Here is a 17,017-nt window from a genome sequence, read left to right on the forward strand (position 1 = left end):
ATCTAGTCAAGCCGCTGTGGGCAAGTTGAGTTGTACTTTCGATTCATTTTTTAAAGTGCAGTATTAATTTGGGGCTGGTTTAGCACACTGGGCTAAATCGCTGGCTTTGAAAGCAGACCAAGGCAGGCCAGCAGCACGGTTTGATTCCCGTACCAGCCTCCCCGGACAAGCGCCAGAATGTGGCAACTAGGGGCTTTTCACAGTAACTTCATTGAAGCCTACTCATGACAATAAGCGATTTTCATTTCATTTTCATTCAATTTGAATGCTTGAATGTTGATCATTCATGGGGTTCAAAATGTATAAACTTAATAGTTTTCTTTGAAATGCAGCAATTTATTAACATTAATATGATAAATCAGTTATTACAGATATATAAGAAATACATTGTGAAAGCAAACTGGGTTTGGATTTGTACAATTGTTCGACTAAACTGAAACATATACTCAAAAGCTGCTCAAACCACACCTTGCCCCTGTTATATTTGTATAGTTCGTGACTACACAGCTTTGCACAATCTCTAGAGTGAACCTTCACAGCACAAGTATATGTATAGATTTCACATGAAGGCAAAATATGTATCAAAACAAATAAAAACAGAAAATGATGGATAAATTGAGCAGAACTGGCACCATGTGTGGAGTGAAAAACATGATTAACGTTTTGAGTCCATTTGAACCTTTTACAGAACTGAAAAGGGATAGAAATGTAATGAATTATATATTTGGGGAGGGAGTGGGGCAGAGTGGAAAGTCATGATAGGTCAGAGTTAAAGACAGATTGACAATGATGTCATGGATATGAGGCAAAGGGGTTGTTCGTGGTGCCATTAGGGACTGAAGCATGTTAATAGTGGCCAAGGTAGGATAGCAGAATGGGCCCAATTCTCCCTAAAATCATTTAAAAGTTAATTTGTGGCAGGATTTTCAGGGAGATTCCTGCCGTCTCTACTGGCAATTTCCCCACTGCTATTCAATGATACTTAGTCACTTCTTTAGGCTCTCACCGGTTTAGCCCACACTGAGGAGCTGAACTCAGAGATTGAGCCGCCATCTTGAAAGTGATCTCTAAGTGAGGTCCCCCACACTCCCCACCCATGGGCAATGTCACCCCCTCACAGAAATAGACATTACCCCACACCCCTCAAGTGAGGATACCCCACTATGGGGTCCCTGGGGGGGCCTTCCATCTTCAGGGCTCCCCAAGTCCCCTTAGAGCACCCCCTTCCTTTAGGACCCCACCCATCACCCACCCAAACTCCCGGAGGTCCCTACCTACCTTCCTTGCACTCACCCATCCTTCAAAACCCCCCTCAACCCTCCTTTCATGGGCATGGCCCCCCTTGCCCTTGACCCTTGGCAGTGCCACCCTGGCACTCGAGCACCCTTGCACTGCCACCCGACCAGTGTTCCTGCTGGCTTGGCAGCGCCATCTGGGCAAATTGGCAGTGCTAGGGTGACAGTGCCAAGGGGCCAGCTGGGCAGTGCGAAGGTTCCAGGGGAAGGGCAAGGGAACCACCCGGCACTTACCCTGACCACCCTGAGGTCTCCGTAGGCCCAGGAGACCCCCTTGTCCAGGTTTGTGTGGACCAGCACTGATCAGCATCCGGCTGCAGCCTCCTTGGGGAGGCTGGAGAATTGAGGGGGGTCGCTGGATGTGGTGCAGGTAGGTTCTAAGTAGGTTTGAGACCTACTTCCGCAAGTGTCATTCGGTCCTGCTCATTTGGAACAGGGTTCCGACTCTGATATCTTGCGGGACTTTGGAGAACCCCAGGAGGTGCAGGCCTGTCAGGAGGTGCTGTAGGCCTCTCCTAGCATTCTCCAGCTGCACTCAAGCGAGAGCCCAACATGGCTGAAGATTCACGCCCAATGTTTTAATCGGAGAACAGAGATCAGTACTCAGAGGGAGCATAGCACAATTAACACAAGTACCAGAACAGTCTATTTATAAGTAACTCAGGCATACATTTCTTCCTGCAGCATAAAATGTTCTCTGTGCTGCTTCAGAAATGAAATATCCAAGTAACTGCCCTGGAATACTAAATACCAAACCAAGATGTCCACATCATTTCAACTAGCCTTGGTATGAACTTTGTCCTTGCTAATCAGTAACTAAAAACTGTAACCTTGAAGAGTCATATACTTACATGTTAGCAGTAGAATAGTAGATTATCCCTGAAACCTATCAGGTGACAGGGGTATATCCGGGGTGGGTATCTAGTGAAAGTTGACAGTCAGGGCTTAAAAGAGGATGGGTCTCCACCCCACAGACTGAAGTCTTGGCATTCTCACTTGGTAAAGCTGCCATGTATACCACTACATAGCTTCAAATATTCTATATACTTTTTAATAAATTTAGAGTACATAATTATTATTTTCTCCAATTAATGGGGCAATTTAGTTTTGTCAATCCACCTAACTTGCACATCTTTGGGTTGTGGGGGTGAAACCCACACAGACATGGGGAGAATATGCAAACTCCACACAGATAGTGACCTGGGCCGGGATTCAAACCCGGGTCCTCAGCGCTGTAGGTTACAGTGCTAACCACTCTGCCACATGCCGCCCACAAATATTCTATGTGATAGACAAAGTAAGGCCACATGCATTTGCCACCACCTGTGCTTTATACAGATGTCACAATCCTCTATTGGATGTTATAATTCTGCATGGGCTATTTGTCTGAAAATTAAATCATGGCAGGCAAATTTATTTCCACTGATTGGTAAATTAAACTTTGCACTGAAAATAAAGTTTGCAATATAATAATAATTTTTATCATCACAAGTAGGCTTTACAGCAACACTGCAATGAAGTTACTGTAAAAAGCCCCTAGTCACCACATTCCGGCGCCTGTTCGGGTACACTGAGGGAGAATTCAGAATGTCCAATTCACCTAACAGCACGTTTTTCGGGAATTGTGGGAGGAAACCAGAGCACCCGGAGGAAACCCATGCAGACACGGGGCGAACGTGCAGACTCCGCACAGAGTGACCCAAGCGGAAATCGAACCAAGGACCCTGGCACTGTGAAGCAACAGTATTAACCACTGAGCTGTGGTGCCACCGAAATGCCCAAAAGGCATTTACAAACCAAAATGTTTCAGCCCAGAAGACAAAAGGGACTTGGGCAAAAGTTTGGGAGCAAGAATGGTAATGTTAAGGTCTCAGAGGGTAGGGAAATAGCGAAACCAAGAACGGCAAAGAATGAGGCAAGGGGTTGAAAAAAGGGAAAGTAAGAGAAAGAGGGAAAAGGCGAGGTGAGCCAGACAGCTAAGACAAGCAATGGGACTTAACCTATCAAAAGAGATGGACGAGTGTTTTGAAAATATCAAACTCAGGCAATTTGTGGTGGATTAGGTATTTTGGAATTTTGCTATATTTCGGGAAGACAAGGGAAACTTGGCAAAAGTTGCTCTTGGAAAATAAAGGGTTGCAGCTTTTCTCTGTGGGATCCATGATGAACACTCAGCACAAATGTTAATGTGGGCTGTTTTAATGTATTTAAGACAAGGGGTTAATTAGTATTAAAACAGTGCACAATATAAATGGAATATACCCTGCATTTGAATTATCTGCAAACAAAAACCTCCTGTACAATTTCCTACCAGGGAAAATCCTGATATTGCTTAATTTTGAGAAAACAATTTCAAAATGAAAGCAAGAGACTGCATAGTATTACAAACAGCAGTTCCAGTCAATAAAAGAAGCAAAATCAAAGACGGGAGTCATTTTGTAGATTTGACAGAATAAGGAGGCTAATGATTTTGTTCTCTTTAATTCCACATTTTACACTATTCATTAATCAATCATGCCTGGCTATACGCTGTCATTAAATTTGATATGTTATATATGAATTATACTGCATGCTACTATAAACTCAATGTAATTTACAATCCGATTATTGGCCGACTGCACTGGTTTCTGCCTAGCTGGCCCCATCATTCCATTGTTGTGCAACTCACCTGAATCAAGTCAGTAAACCAGTTGCACAATGGCCTATTCTCATGAATCTATTACTCCAAGGCAAGTGTTTTCCGACTGCGGTCGAGAGAAAATTTAGTCTATTGAGGGAGAGTGAGGGAGGCACAGGGCAATGCAAAGATGTTTCGGCAGACTATTAAAGAGAAATTCCAACAAGGAGAGAAATAGTGAGATCAAAAATAGACATCGGGCGCAAACCTCCCGGTTCCAACCAAGTGCTCCTGCCAGTGGGAAACCTGGTGTAGTTCCCCCAGGCGCTAGGAGTATTGGAGATTAAAGATTCCATGCATGCAAATTGGCCAGCACACTGCCCACATGAATCTCGGCGGATTCCCAATTCCCCAGGCGACTGATTCACTGGAGTTGGGAATCACCTCATTTGCTCGACGAGGGGAGCAGCTTTTGAGCACTCCACTCACCCCAGTCTGTCATTCCGGCCAATAAGATGGCTGCAAGAAGACCAGCTCCAAGGTTTCTTGATGTCAATATTGACTACGTGCTGCACACCGTCAAGGAAAGGAGGAGTACTTCGCCCAGAGTTCAGCAAAGACACCAGATAGCAGTCATAATCCATGCATGTGATGAGGTGGCAGCCTCACAAGGAGGACCAGAATGCTATGTAGGAAGAATTTGAATGACTTTATTTGAGCTCTAGGGTGAGTAACCATCTGTGTGACCCTGGCCATCACTCCCGTCCATGATCCCAGAAATCTGCCCTAAGACCCTTATATGTCTGTAAAACCCCAGCATGTCTCTCAGAACCCATCATCCAGGAATCCCCAACACAAGCACAACCGTCTTTGGCCAGGTACCCTGCCCATAATATGCCAACAGCTAGAAACGTCCCTAAAACTTTGTTGCCGGTGTCTCACAATATCCTTGCTGTGTCCCCAAGGATAAAGCAGGACATAATCAAAGGAAGTTCCAGAAGATGGATGGGGCATGCCGGAGCTACCCGTCCCCATCCCCTTTGAAGAAAGGGTGGTGAATACATAGGGGAGGCCGAGGAGTGGTCAGAGGATGACATGGAGGTTGGCATGTTTCCAAGAGCTGACTCAATGTCCTTTGTATTGCAGAATCACCATCAGAAGAGGCCGGGCTGTCCAAGGCTGTTGTCCCCCATCCAGACCCTCAGAATACTCCGGCGCAGAGCTCGGGTGAAGATGCAGATACCTCAGCACAGCTTTCGCCTGCACAATCCACCAAGGCAGAGACAATCATCTCGGTGGGACGTGTTAGCGGACAGGCTCCTGAGTCACTCTCTGGTGAGCATGACATACCTGCTGTAGCACATCAGACGGAGGCAGGAATATCTGAGGGACCAGCCAGTTGGAGGACTGCCCAATCCTTGGGAACAGTTCCCCCCAAGAGAGAGAAGTTCCTCCTCCGGAAAAGGCTATCCCACCACTGGTCCAGAATTACAGGAGGGGGTGTCAACAACATTCCAGAAACTGAAAATCCAACTGGAGTTGTCCAATCGCCTTCAGGTGCAGGAGGTGGTGCTGACATGGCATGACACCCAGGCCAACAACAAAAGGGTGGTGGAGCAGGCGAAGAATCGGGGCAGGAAATCAGAGCCCTGTGTCAGGATGTCCAAATGATCTAAGTGTTCTAGTTCATGAGTCACAGAAAGATAGTATGCTGCTGCAGCATGTAATCAAGTAGGCTAATAGAATACTATCCTTTATTACAAGAGGAATTGAACATAAATGAAGGATGTCATGCTTCGGTCATACAGGACATTGGTGAGACCACAGTTGGAATTCTCCAGCCGTTGGGATTTTCATTTCCTGCTGGCAGCGCACCCCCTCCTGTGGATTTCCTGATTACGTGCGGTGACATCAATGGGAAATCCCATTGACAAATGGTGGGAAAAGAGAATCCTACCGCCAGAGGACTCAATGCCGACAAAGGCTGGGGGACTGGAGAATCCCACCCCACATCTTAATGAAAGCCATGATTGAACAACCTCATTGCACCCAACTCAGTGGAACGACAAAGCCATTAAATCACACGAGGAGCCTCTCGTGAGAATTGTGGCACCCGGAACGCCTGGCGAGATCTAACGAGATGTCGTGATCTGGATCTCGCTCTCAAAGGGCGAGATCTTGACATACATATTTAAGTGAGCAATTAGAGTCACTTAAATATGTCTGCACCTGATGCTCCCAAGGGCCGGTAATGAATGCCCGCACCTGGGAGATCACGCCATGGTGCCGGTTAGCACTGGGCCACACAAATGTGGACCAGGAGTAATGGCACCTAAGGGGAGGGTCTCCCAGGCCATCGGAACTGGGTGGTTTGGCTCTGGGCAGGGTGGTACCCTGAAGAGTGAGTGTTAATTTGATTGGAGTTGACAAGATCCGGAATGGTAAAGTAAAAGTTGGACATGAACTCTTGTAGGAGAATCCTGAACTGGGGGAACAGTATTAAAATTAGGGGCAGCCCTTATAGGAGAGAGGTGAGGAGGTTTTTTTTTGTCTGAGAGGGCTGTGCTACTTTGGAATTCTCTGCCTCAGAAGGTGATGGAAGTGGAGTAATTGAATATTTTTAAGGCCAAGGTCGGCTTGTCAGGCAAGGGGATCAGGTTTGTGAGGATAGATAGGAACGTGTAACTTGAAACACAAACAGCCATGATCTAATCAAATGGCGGAGCAGGCTCGAGGAGCTGAATGGCCTACTTTTGCTCCTATTTTTTAATTTTGCATGTCCGTAACTCTGTACTTTTCCACCTGATCCCCACATTCTTCCTGTCAATTCAGATTGAACAAAGCAGTTTGTATTTTTATCTGCTTCTTAGCTGAGCTTCTGACCCATATCTCCTCCGTCACAAAAGCCTCTACTTGCACTTATATAAAAAGCCCCATTTCTGCCCTCAATTTAACCCATCAGATAATGAAGCTCTCATCCAAAACTTAAGTCTCCTCCTGACTGAATTTTCCAGGAGTCTGCTGCCAATATATCATCCCTCTTCGACTTCCCGATCACCTCCGACCTACATTTTCTCCCAGTTTCCCAATGCCTCCTTTACAATATGCTTATCCTCATGTTCAAACGTACTCATGGCCTTTCTCCACCTTAGACTTTTCAGGCAGCTCTGCATTCCTCTAATTCTGGCCTTTTGAACTGTACCTCTTGCAACCCCTCTTCCTCCTATCTTGCCTTCTTGTCACAATTGGGAAACATGCCTTTAACCATGAATGTCAAGCTCCAGAGTCCCCTTCTTAATCACATCCGTTTCTGCATCTCCCTCATCTTCAAGATTCTCCTTAATAGTCACCTCTTTGATCAAACATTTGGTCACCTTACGGAATTTATTTCTTTGTCTTGGAATTATTTTCCAGAGTCAATGTCTTGCAATGTTTATCTTTGTAAAGGTGTCACATAACTGCAACTTCTTGTTGTTGAATGCACAGTTCAGTTAGCTGCGACATCTGGTAATGAACCTAATTGACAGCGAGGATAACTTGTATGCTTCTGGGAAATTACTCTTTGTTAACTGAATTTATCTCCAGAACAGCCTTCTAATGTAAATTAACTGTAAAATCTATTCTGGGTTAAATAGGTAACAATCTTGAAATGGTGCAACTTTCAATTTGTGAAACACAGCCAGGTGGTAACCTTACTACATACCTAAATTAGAAAGCTGTATGCTGAATATGTCTCTTGGTGTTAACCAAGTAAAACAAAGAAAACATTTTCGCTCAACATGACGACTTGGAATGTGTTGTGTGTCAGAATCCATTGGGGCCATATATAGATCAAAACAATTTTTAAATGTATGCTTGATTAGTATCATCAATTAAAACATCTTAAAGATCCAGTAAAATACTATCTTGGATATTTGGATAAATATTAATTCTGACAGTTATTCTGTTACCTATAAATGGCACCATGCAAGCTAGTTATTTTGAACCTGCTTACAATTCTTAGGCATTCCTGCATCAACAGAAACCCACTGTAATTTCAACAGACTTCACAGTGATGCAATTAACACAAAGTGAGACATAATGGCAACAGTACTTTGTACTGGCAGGAAAACACATGAGTAAAAATACCCATTCTGGTTCATGTTTCCGGAAACACGCTGTTGTACCTGCTGGTAGTTTTAATTCTTCATGGTGTGATATACATGTTCAGTCGTGTTATTTGACAGTAACAATACTGCACTAAATAAGTGTGAATTTTCAGTTTATTTCAGATAACTCTAGATTATTGATAAAACGCACACATACACAGATAGATCATTGATTAACAAACAATCTGCCACTTTTAGTTTGCTGTTTGTAATGTGATGTAATTAAAGAGCAATAGCAATGTGAATCCCCAGTACTTGTATTGTATTTGTATTTCTGAAAATTGCAAAAGTCGGATATAGGACAGGATGTTTTTGTTCACAAACATGCAGTCCAACGATGTGCAGGTTAGGTGGATTCCAATTTTATCACTTTCCATGGTCTTTATCAAATGGGGGAGTGACTATTCTGCAATAAAAGTCATATCTGGGCATCCTCCCATCAAGGGCCATTCTAAATTGCCCTTAGTGTCCAATAAGGTTAGGTGGGGTTACTGGGTTACAGGGATAAAAGGGGCTAGGGTGGAGGCGTGGGGCTTACGTAGGGTGCTCTTTCCAAGGGCTGGTGCAGACTCGATGGGCTGAATGGCCTCCTTCTGCACTGTAAATTCTATGATTCTATGATAATGCTGGTCCTTGCCCGGAAAGCAGATTATGAACCTTTTCTATTAACAGTAGCTTTAGCAGCTAACCTCTCCTGATAAATAAAACCTGCATATCAGCTGATGGGTTGATGGGAGGATGCCCAGATATGACTTTTATTGCAGAATAGTCACTCCCCCATTTGATAAAGACCATGGAAAGTGATAAAATCTTGGAAGCAAGGCTTCTGTAAAGATCATACCAACATTTAGGATCAATTCCATGAATTGTATAAAATTGGTTAATAAGATCAATGGTGCATTCTGCAAATGTTATTATTACTTTTTATTTTTTTTAAATATAATTTTTATTGGAATTTTTTACAGAAAATATAAAACATAACGACAAACAATGAAATGCAACAAAATAACCCATACTAACTGTAACACCCCCAGACCGTATCGACGCATGTATCACATCCCCCCACCCCCCCAACACCAATGAACAACAAAAAAACTTAAAAATAAATTTAAATTAAATAAACAAACAAACATAGTCATTGTCCGCCCCCCCCCCCCCCCCCCTTTCCCCCCCTCCCCCCCGGGTTGTTGCTGCTACTGTCCCTGTACCCTATCGTTGAGCCAGAAAGTCGAGAAAAGGTTGCCACCGCCTAAAGAACCCTTGTACCGACCCTCTCAGGGCGAATTTGACCTTCTCTAGCTTAATGAAACCCGCCATGTCATTGATCCAGGTCTCCACGCTTGGGGGCCTCGCATCCTTCCATTGTAGCAAGATCCTTCGCCGGGCTACTAGGGACGCAAAGGCCAGCACACCGGCCTCTTTCGCCTCCTGCACTCCCGGCTCCACCCCAATCCCAAAAATCGCGAGTCCCCATCTTGGCTTGACCCTAGATCCCACCACCCTCGACACCGTCCTCGCCACCCACTTCCAGAACTCCTCCAGTGCCGGGCATGCCCAGAACATATGGGCATGGTTCGCTGGACTCCCCGAGCACCTGACACACCTGTCTTCACCCCCAAAGAACCTACTCATCCTCGTCCCAGTCATGTGGGCCCGGTGCAGCATCTTGAATTGGATGAGGCTAAGCCGCGCACACGAGGAGAATTTCCATTTCCAGGAGGAAGAATTAACCCTCTCCAGGGCATCAGCCCATGTCCCGTCTTCGATCTGTTCCCCCAGTTTCCCCTCCCACTTAGCTTTCAGCTCCTCTACTGACGCCTCCTCCGCCTCCTGCATAACCTTGTAGATATCAGAGTATCTTCCCCTCTCCGACCCAGACCCCCGAAAGCACCCTGTCGCTCACCCCCCTCGCGGGAAGCGAAGGGAATTCTTCCACCTGCCGCCTAGCAAATGCCTTTACCTGCAGATACCTGAACATGTTCCCCGGGGGGAGCCCAAATTTCTCCTCCAACTCCCCCAGGCTCGCAAACCTCCCATCAATAAACAGGTCCCTCAGCTGTCTGATGCCCGCTCTATGCCAACCCTGAAATCCCCCATCAATGTTCCCCGGGACGAACCTATGGTTCCCCCTTAACGGAGCCTCCATCGAGCCCCCCACTTCTCCCCTATGTCGCCTCCACTGCCCCCAAATCTTGAGGGTAGCCGCCACCACCGAACTCGTGGTATACCTCGTAGGAGGGAGTGGCCACTGCGCCGTTACCAGGGCCCCCAGGCTTGTATCTCCACAGGACGCCCTCTCCATCCATTTCCATGCTGCCCCCTCCCCCTCCATTACCCACTTGCGCACCATCGACACATTGGCTGCCCAATAATACCCCGAGAGATTGGGTAACGCCAGCCCCCCCCCCCCCCCATCTCTACCCCGCTCCAAGAAGACCCTCTTCACCCTCGGGGTCCCATGCGCCCAAACAAAGCTCATGATGCTGCTAGTCACCCTTCTAAAAAAAGCCCTAGGGATAAAGATGGGCAAACACTGAAAAAGGAACAAGAACCTTGGGAGAACCGTCATTTTGACGGACTGCACTCTACCCGCCAACGATAGCGGCACCATGGCCCACCTTTTAAATTCCTCCTCCATCTGCTCCACCAGCCTGTAAAATTAAGCTTATGGAGAGTCCCCCAACTCCTGGCCACCTGCACCCCCAGGTATCTGAAACTCTTCACTGCCCTCTTAAACGGGAGCCTCCCAATTCCCTCCTCCTGATCACCCGGGTGAACTACAAATACCTCACTCTTGCCTAAATTTAACTTAGCCCGAGAAGCCCCCAAATTCCGCTAACAGCTCCATCACCCCCGGCATTCCCCCTTCTGGATCCACCGCATACAACAGCAGGTCATCTGCATACACGATGTTCCTCCCCACCCGGCACCAGACCCCTCTATCTCCCTGACTCCCTCAACGCCATAGCCAAAGGTTCAATCGCCAATGCAAAGAGCAAGGGGGACAGGGGGCACCCCTGCCTGGTCCCACAGTAGAGCCTAAAGTACTCCGATCTCCTTCCATTGGTAACTACACTTGCCATCGGAGCCGCGTAGAGCAGCCTCACCCATTTGATGAATCCCTCCCCGAATCCGAACCGCTCCAGCACCTCCCACAGGTACCCCCACTCAACTCTATCAAACGCTTTCTCCGCATCCAGCGCCACCAATATCTCCGCCTCCCCCTCCACTGCCGGCATCATAATAACATTTAGCAGTCTCCGCACATTCGTGTTGAGCTGCCGTCCCTTGACAAATCCTGTCTGATCCTCGTGTATCACCCCTGGCACACAGTCCTCTATCCTGGTGGCCAGGATCTTCGCCAGCAACTTAGCGTCAACATTGAGGAGCGAGATAGGCCTGTATGATCCACACTGCAAGGGGTCCTTATCCCGCTTTAGGATCAGAGAGATCAGTGCCCGCGACATCGTCGGGGGCAAAGCCCCCCCCCCTCCCATGCCTCATTGAAGGTTCGCACCAACAGGGGGTCCACCAGATCCGCATACTTTTTATAAAATTCCACCGGGAACCCGTCCGGCCCCGGCGCCTTACCTGACTGCATTTGTCCAATCCCCCTGACTAGCTCCTCCAACTCTATCGGCACCCCCAGCCCCTCTACCAGCTCCTCTTGAACCCTTGGGAAACATAGCCTGTTCATGAAGCTCTCCATCCCCCCTCTCCCCATCGGAGGTTCTGACCGGTACAGTTCCTCGTAGAAGTCCCGAAAGACCCCATTTACTTCTGTCCCCTTCTGCACTACATTCCCACCCCTATCCGTCACTCCACCAATTTCCCTAGCCGCATCTCGCCTGCGGAGCTGATGCGCCAACATCCTGCTCGCCTTCTCCCCATACTCATATACCGCGCCCTGCGACCTCCTCCACTGTGTCTCCGCCTTTCTGGTGGTCAACAAGTCAAATTTGGCCTGCAAACTACGCCGTTCCCCCAGCAACCCCTCCTCCGGTGCCTCCGCATATCTCCTGTCCACATCCAGGAGCTCCCCCACCAGTCTCTCCCTCTCCTTCCTCTCCCGCCTTTCCCTATGGGCCCGGATGGAGATCAGCTCCCCCCGGATCACTGCTTTCAGAGCCTCCCAAACCATCCCCACCTGGACCTCCCCCGTGTCGTTGGTATCAAGATACCCCTCAATACTTCCCCGGACCCTCCTACACACCTCCTCATCAGCCAGCATCCCCACATCCAGGCGCCAGAGCGGGCGCTGGTCCCGTGCCGCCCCCATCTCCAGATCAAACCAGTGCGGAGCATGGTCTGAAATCGCTATGGCTGAATACTCTGCATCCTGCACCTTCGGGATCAATCCCCTGCTCAGGACGAAAAAATCTAATAGACCCTATGGACATGGGAGAAAAAGGAATACTCCCGCGCTCTCGGCCTCCCAAACCTCCAGGGATCCACCCCTCCCATCTGGTTCATAAACCCCCTAAGCACTTTGGCCGCCGCCGGTCTCCTACCCGTCCTTGAACTGGACCGGTCCAGTGGGGGATCCAGCACTGTGTTAAAGTCTCCCCCCATGATCAGGCCCCCCGCCTCCAGGTCCGGTATGCGGCCCAACAAGCGCCTCATGAAGCCGGCATCATCCCAATTCGGGGCATATACATTAACCAGCACCACCTTCTCTCCCTGCAGCCTACCCTTCACCATAATATATCTGCCCTCCTTGTCCGACACCACCTCAGCCGCCTCGAACGCCACCCTCTTCCCCACCAGAATCACCACCCCCCGGTTCTTCGCGTCCAATCCTGAGTGAAAAACCTGCCCCACCCACCCCTTCCTCAGACGAACCTGGTCCGCCACCTTCAAGTGGGTCTCCTGGAGCATAGCCACGTCCGCCTTCAGCCCCTTCAGATGAGAAAATACCTTAGTTCTCTTAACCGGCCCATTCAGCCCCCTCACGTTCCAGGTAATCAGCCGGATCAGAGGGCAACCTGCCCCTCTCCCCCGCCGGCTAGCCATAGCTTATCGACTGCTCGCCCCAGGCCAGCTCGCCCCGCCTGACCCGTTTCCCATGGCGATAACGCCTCTCCTCTACCCCCCCGGCCCACACCAGCTCCTTCCTGGCCATTCCAGCAGCAACCCGGTATCCCCCCCAACCCCCCCCCCCCCCTCCCAGGCTAGGACCCCTCCTAGCCGCGACGCACCCTCCATGGTACTTCCGTGAGTCAGCTGACTTCTGCTGACCTGGCAGCTCCCGCCAAAACCCATCTCCTCCCGGCATGGGGTCATCCCCCTCTTGCCACACCTCTTGGCACCGCTTCAGCGGGGGAAAGAAAACCAGTGAAGGCCACGCCCCCAACTCCAGCTCCGCCCCCCCTGCCCCGCAGCGCGGACATCCAGAGGAAAGCCCGCGCTTTCACACTGCCACACCCCACCCTTCTGACACAGCTCCTCAAAATCCAGTTTCACCCCAACCCCCAGCCCCGTACAGAAGAGAACATATAAAGCACACACCCCCAACGTTCCCCACATACCCCACACCCATACCCAACAGACAAACCCACCCGAAAACAGAGCAAAAAGAAAACCAGCATAAAAATAACACCTGTCAAAATTGAAGAACAGCAACAGCGAAAACAGCAACGGCCATAGTGTGTCCCCAGACCCTAGTTCGAATCCAGCTTCTCCGCCTGTACAAAGGCCCACACCTCCTCCGGGGACTCGAAGTAGTGGTGCCGGTCCTTATATGTCACCCACAGACGCGCAGGCTGCAGCATTCCAAATCTGACCTGCTTGGCATGAAGCACCGCCTTCGTCCGGTTGAACCCGGCCCGCCGCTTTGCCACCTCCGCACTCCAGTCCTGGTAGATTCGCACCACCGAATTCTCCCACTTGCTGCTCATCTCTTTCTTGGCCCAGCGCAGCACACACTCCCGGTCACTAAATCGATGGAACCGCACCAGCACCGCCCGCGGGGGTTAATTTGCCTTAGGCCTCCTGGCCAGCACTCTGTGAGCTCCCTCAAGCTCCAGGGGCAAATGGAAGGACCCCGCTCCCATCAACGAGCTCAACAACGTGGTCACGTACGACGGGAGATCCGACCCCTCCAGCCCCTCCGCCAGGCCCAGGATCCTCAAATTCTTTCGCCTCATGCGAACGTCCAGCTCCTCCAAGCGGTCCCGCCACCCTTTGTGAAGTGCCTCGTGCAACTCCACTTTCCCCACGAGGACCACGGCCTCCTCCTCCCGCTCAGCGGCCTGCTGCTGCAACTCCCGAATAGACACTTCCTGGGCCACCTGTGTCCCAAGCAGCTTGTTTGTAGTTGCATTCAGGGAGTCCAGCAACTCAGCCTTCAGCTCCGCAAAACAGCGCAGAAGAGAGGCTTGCTGCTCCTGCGCCCACTTCCACCAGTCCTCGGGTGTTCCGCCGGCCGCCATTTTGTCTTTCTTCCCCTGCTTATCTTGGGGAGCTGCTGCAGCTTTTTCCTTTGCCCCACTCCGGGTGAGCACCATAAATTATGGGGAATGCTCCTCTAGACACCTTCCCCCACTGGGATTCGTCGGGACAGCGTCGACTGCTGCTAGAATTCAGCTTTCATAAAGGCCCTCAAGTCAGCTTGAGAAATCTGAGCTGGCCCTTCCCCCGCCTGCCTGCTTGTAGAGGCTTTTTTCTGCTGCTGCTTCAGCCCAATCTTGGCCTTTTTCTGAGGGTCTGATAACCAAGAAACATACTATTCCTGGGGGAAAGTATTCCACGAACATTCACCTACGCCTTTTCATCGAAATTCCAACCCATGCCGCCCAAAAAAGAGCTCTTTTCTGTAACCTTGGGCAGGAGCTGCCTCTGTGTGCTCACTCACTCCATGCTGCACACCGGAAGTCCCGTTATTATTACTTTTTAGAAGTCAGACTGCGAAGAGCCTTGGAAAACGGTGGAGAAAATTTTGGGGTCGGTTCCCTCTCGGCCGATACCACAATAACGATTGGGCAGAGAATCGGTTCCAACGCTGAAATCGCGGCGAGCCCGATTTAATGCCAATCGCAATTTTCCATTGCTTCGACAAAGGCGTCAATGATTCTAGAATTCACGTACAGTAAACACCATTTTCAAATCATTATTCTCCGGGGCCTCTGTGATTCTCCGCCTCGGATGGGTTGAATTCCCAAAAGCAAAGTTCACATGTGTGTTTAAAAATCGTGAAACCGGCGTCGTGGCTGCTAAGGGAGTGAGAGGGGGTATGGAAAGTGTCCAACATAGTTTGCTGACAGTTGTGTCACTCGCTGAGGAGCTTCTGCCAGGGCCGGGGGAGTAGCAGGGGTGGCCAGGAGGTGGGCTGTGGGGTTGGGATGGACGGGCACAGAGCCCCAGTGCCGTGGCCTGCAAGGCATCCAGGCAGCTGCGCATGCTGTTGACAATGCACTGTGAACGTAGGGCCACTGGTCATGTGGGTGTCCCACTAGCACATCCTTCTAGGTGCCCTCTATCCCCAGCCGACCCATCAGTGGGATGGGCACGCTTCAGCGCAGCCATTGCCACCTTGTTGGCTGGGATGAGTGTATGTATGGGGAGTGTAATGGGGAAGTGTGGCTGCAGCTTGTCAGCCTCCCGAGTGTCAATCATGGACCCGGCAAATCCCGCACAGTTTTTCGTTGGAATCGATTAGTTCTGGCACCTTCAGTTGCTGAATCGGTCCAGGTTCGGTGTCAGTTTTGCTGTTGTGGAAATCAACGAATCCTGCCCCAGCGTCAACACTTAGTCTCAGGAAAGAAGAATCCTGTCCCTTGTCTCTTTATTATTGTTTGAATTTAAGAAAGGTAAAGCACTGGTTACATATTCAAAAAAACATTGAAATGTTGATGGAGTGGGCAGATAGGTGGTGGATAAAATTGAATGTGAAGTGTGAGGTGACGCATTTTGGTAGGAAGAACATGGACAGACAGCGGGTGCGATTATCCTAAAACGGTGACTGCGGGCGCTATTCCCTGGAAAGATTTCTAAGTGTAGTAGCGAACGGGAATTACCGCGAGTTTCCCGGTGAGGGCAGTCCCGGCTTCCAGCGAGGCCGGAAATGCTATTCAACATTAATTGGTCCACTTAACAAGACCTCGTGGGCTTCACACTGCAAATGAAAGCTCAACAGCTGATTCGCCGGGACTGCCCTCGTGACCCCCCTACCCTACGCCATTAACAAGACACATCCCTGCCAGCACTTAAGCAACGCTTGCTCAGCCAACCCCAGCCAGCTCACAACAGTGGCAGCGAGGAGACCAGCCCCAGGATTCAGAGATGCTGACCTAGGGAGGCTACGAAACACAATGGAGGCCAGAAAGAATGTCATGTTCACCCCAGGGTCCAGGAGGGTTAGCCATAGGGAAGCCAGTGCTGCCTGGGATGAGGTGGTGATGGCTGTGAGCGCCGGGAATGTGACCAGGAGGACTGACCACCAGTGCAGGAAAAAGGACAATGACCTACACCAGGCAGCACAAGTGAGTAGATACCATAGCCCCCCCGGACTAGACCTCTCCCCCCCCCCCCCTCCCCCCACACCCATGGAAGCGTCTACCCCTCCTCCTCCTTCAGCTCCCCAACCCTTCCTCCACCCTTCCACTTTCAATCCCCCCAACTCCTCATTCACACCTCACTCTCCTCCCACCACTGTGAACCATGCAATTAATGCTCTCTCTGTGTCTCCTCGGGAAAAGCTCTCCACAACCTTCAGGAGAAGGCCCAGACTGGAGATGGTGTACTGGATATAGGAATCCTCTCCACCTTTGAGGAGGGTGCCCTGGAGGTGAATGGTGTGGCCAAGGACAGAGCGATCACAACCGCGGAGGCTGGCGGATGCGTCAGAGGTGAGGATCTACGGGCTCCACCCGGAGGACCTGTCAAACGTGAATTGTTATTGCCTTACTGACTGACCCATTCCTCCTACTGACCACATGTCCATTCTCCCGCAGATCCTC

The 17,017-nt window shown here is 49.8% G+C and overlaps 1 protein-coding gene across 1 annotated transcript in view; it reads right to left on the minus strand.

Moving 5' to 3' along the window:
* Positions 1-17,017, minus strand: part of cntnap2a (contactin associated protein 2a) — a 2,445,269-nt gene that overhangs the window by 2,401,291 nt on the left and 26,961 nt on the right. The gene's annotated exons all lie outside the window — the stretch shown is intronic.

This window comes from Scyliorhinus canicula, chromosome 5 (assembly GCF_902713615.1).
Source record: "Scyliorhinus canicula chromosome 5, sScyCan1.1, whole genome shotgun sequence".
Taxonomy (NCBI): domain Eukaryota; kingdom Metazoa; phylum Chordata; class Chondrichthyes; order Carcharhiniformes; family Scyliorhinidae; genus Scyliorhinus; species Scyliorhinus canicula.